A 3,890-nucleotide genomic window follows, 5' to 3' on the forward strand; every position below is an offset into this window, starting at 1 on the left:
GACAGGATGTCTCTTTTTCATGTGAATGCTTGTGCTTTTGTTTCCATGTAGATATTCAGCTGGTGGTGTTCAGCTCATCAGTTCTCCCCATTGATCAATATCTCTATTTAAACAGGTTTAGCATCATCCTTAACCCTATCAGAGAAAATGTGAAAAGTTATCAAATCAAAGTTTATTTGTCACGTACGCCAAAAACAACAGGTGTAGTAGACCTTACAGTGAAATGCTTACTTAAAGGCTCTAAACAATAGTGCAAAAAAAAAGGTGTGTGTGTGTAGGTAAGTAAAGAAATAAAAACAGTAAAAACACCATTTTGATAACAGTAGCAAGGCTATATACAGACACCAGTTAATCAGGCTGATTGAGGAAGTATGTACATGTAGGTATGGTTAGTGACTATACATATATGATGATCAGAGAGTAGCAGTAGTGTAAAAAGAGGGGTTGGCGGGTGGTGGGACACAATGCATATAGCCCAGTTAGCCAATGTGCGGGAGCACTGGTTGGTCGGGCCAATTGAGGTAGTATGTACATGAATGTATAGTTTAAGTGACTGTGCATATATGATAAAATGAGAGTAGCAGCAGCGTAAAATGCACACAATGCAAATAGTCCGGGTAACCATTTGGTTACCTGTTCAGGAGTCTTATGGCTTGGGGGTAAAAACTGTTGTGAAGCCTTTTTGTCCTAGACTTGGCACTCCGGTACCGCTTGGCATGCGGTAGTAGAGAGAACAGTCTATGACTGGGGTGGCTGGGATCTTTGACAATTTTTAGGACCTTCCTCTGACACCACCTGGTGTAGAGGTCCTGGATGCCAGGCAGCTTTGCCCCAGTGATTTACTGGGCCGTACTCACTACCTTCTGTAGTGCCTTGCGGTCGGAGGCCGAGCAATTGCCGTACCAGGCAGTGCAACCAGAATAACAACCTATCACTAGGATGCTCTCGATGGTGCAGCTGCAGAACCTTTTGAGGATCTCAGGACCCATGCCAAATCTTTTTAGTTTCATGAGGGGGAATAGGCTTTGTTGTGCCCTCGTCACAACTGTCTTGGTGTGTTTGGACTATTCTAGTTTGTTGTTTATGTGGACACCAAAGAACTTGAAGCTCTCAACCTGCTCCACTACAGACCCGTCGATGAGAATGGGGGCGTGCTCTGTGCTCCTTTTCCTGTCGTCCACAATCATCTCCTTAGTCTTGGTTACGTTGAGTGATAGGTTGTTATTCTGGCACCACCCGGCCAGGTCTCTGACCTCCTCCCTATAGGCTGTCTCGTCGTTGTCGGTGATCAGGCCTACCACTGTTGTGTCATCTGCAAACTTAATAATGGTGTTGGAGTCGTGCCTGGCCATGCAGTCGTGGGTGAACAGGGAGTACAGGAGGGGACTGAGCACCCACCCCTGGGGAGCTCCAGTGTTGAGGATCAGCGTGGCAGAAGTGTTGCAACCAACCCTCACCACCTGGGGGCAGCCCGTCAGGAAGTCCAGGATCCAGTTGCAGAGGGAGGTGTTTAGTCCCAGGTTCCTTAGCTTAGTGATGAGCTTTGAGGGTACTATGGTGTTGAACGCTGAGCTGTAGTCAATGCATAGCATTCTCGCATAGGTGTTCCTTTTGTCCATGTGGGAAAGGGCAGTGTAGAGTGCAGTAGAGATTGCATCATCTGTGGATATGTTTGGACGGTATGCAATTTGGAGTGGGTTTCTGGGATAATGGTGTTGTGAGCCATTACCAGCCTTTCAAAGCACTTCATGGCTACGGATGTGAGTGCTACGGTTCTATAGTAATTTAGGCAGTTTGCCTTTGTTCTTGGGCACAGGAACTATGGTGGTTTGCTTGAAACATGTTGAAAATGTCAGTGAAGACACCTGTCAGTTGGTCAGCACATGCCCGGAGCACACGTCCTGGTAATCCGTCTGGCCCCGCAGCCTTGTGTATGTTGACCTGTTTAAAGGTCTTACTCACGTCGGCTACGGAGAGCGTGACCACACGGTCGTCTGGAACAGCTGATGCTCTCATGCATGCCTCAGTGTTGCTTGCCTCGAAGCAAGCGTAGAAGTGATTTAGCTCATCTGGCAGGCTCGTGTCACCGGGCAGCTCGCGGCTGTGCTTCCCTTTGTAGTCTGTAATAGTTTTCAAGCCCTGCCACATCCGACGAGCGTCAGAGCTGGTGTAGTATGATTCAATCTTAGCCCTGTATTGATGGTTTGCCTGTTTGATGGTTTGTCGCAGGGCATAGCGGGATTTCTTGTAAGCTTCTGGGTTAGAGTTCCGCACCTTGAAAGTGGCAGCTCTACCCTTTAGCTCAGTGAGGATGTTGCCTGTAATCCATGGCTTCTGGTTGGGGTATGTACATACAGTCAGTCACCTTGGGGACGATGTCCTCAATGCACTTATTGATAAAGCCAGTGACTGATGTGGTGTATTCCTCAATGCCATCGGAAGAATCCCGGAACATGTTCCAGTCTGTGATAGCAAAACAGTCCTGTAGTTTAGCATCTGCTTCATCTGACCACTGTCACTGGTGCTTCCTGCTTTCATTTTTGCATGTAAGTAGGAATCAGGAGGATTACCAAATGGGGGGCGAGGAAGAGCTTTGTACGCGTCTCTGTGTGTGGAGTACAGGTGATCTAGAATTTTTTTCCCTCTGGTTGCACATTTAACATGTTGATTTGGTAGAACTGATTTAAGTTTCCCTGCATTAAAGTCTCCGGCCACTAGGTGTGCCGCCTCTGGGCGAGTGGTTTCCTGTTTGCTTATTTCCTTATACAGCTGACTGAGTGTGGTCTTAGTGCCCACATCTGATTGTGGTGGTAAATAAACAGCCACAAACAGTATAGCTGAGAACTCTCTAGACAAGTAGTGTGGCCTTCAATTTATCACTATATACTCTACTTCAGGCAAGCAAAATCTAGAGACTTAGATTTTGTGCACCAGCTGTTGTTTACAAATATGCACAGCCCGCGCCCCCCCCATCTTGTGCTGTTCTATCCTGCCAGTGCAGCGTATATCCCGTTAGCTGAATATCCATGTCGTCATTAAGCCACGATTCCTTGAAACATAGGATATTAGTTTTTGGTGTCCCGTTGGTAGGATATTCGTGATCGTACCTCGTCTAATTTATTGTCCAATGATTGCATGTTGGCGAGTAATATTGACAGTAACGGCAGCTTTCCTACTCGCCTTCTGCGGGTCCTGACGAGGCATCCGGTTCTTCGTCCTCTGTACCTGCGTCGCTTCCTCTTGCGAATAACTGGGATGTCGGCCCTGCCGGGTGTTTGGAGAAATCTTTGTCTAATCCGAGGTGAGTGATCTCTGTCCTGATATCCAGAAGCTCTTTTCTGGCGTAAGATACGGTTGCAGAAACATTATGTACAAAATAAGTTACAAATAACGCGAAAACCCCCCACATAATAGAATATTATACAATTGGTTGGGCGCCCGTAAAACTGCTGCCATTTTAGAATGGCGGCAGAAATAGAGATGAAGCAAGGTTTATTTAAACAACAATTACAAAACATGATAATGGTCAACCCTGAAGTGAAAAGCGCATTGAAGATGAGCAGTTCCATTCTAGCCAAATTTGACTTCAAGACAAGTTAAGCTAATTTATTTGACCCTACATCCAAGGAAAAAACAAAGCACAAATCTTAACTACAATTCTAAGAACGGTCTGTAATAACCTTTGAAATATTCAATTATATCAGAATGAGAATGGTTATAAACTGAGGTACTGACTTCTGTGAAGTGACAGCTGGTTTGGCCCCATTGTACTGTTGTTGCACAGCAGTCTTTCTGTTGCACTATTTCCTAGTAGCTCTTCTGGTTAATGTTGAGACTGGAGAAAGGTGTGGCTGCTGATCTGGACCATTGACCAATCTCTGGTGAGTCCT

Source organism: Oncorhynchus mykiss, chromosome 22 (genome assembly GCF_057628025.1).
Source record: "Oncorhynchus mykiss isolate SJ-2025 chromosome 22, ASM5762802v1, whole genome shotgun sequence".
Taxonomy (NCBI): domain Eukaryota; kingdom Metazoa; phylum Chordata; class Actinopteri; order Salmoniformes; family Salmonidae; genus Oncorhynchus; species Oncorhynchus mykiss.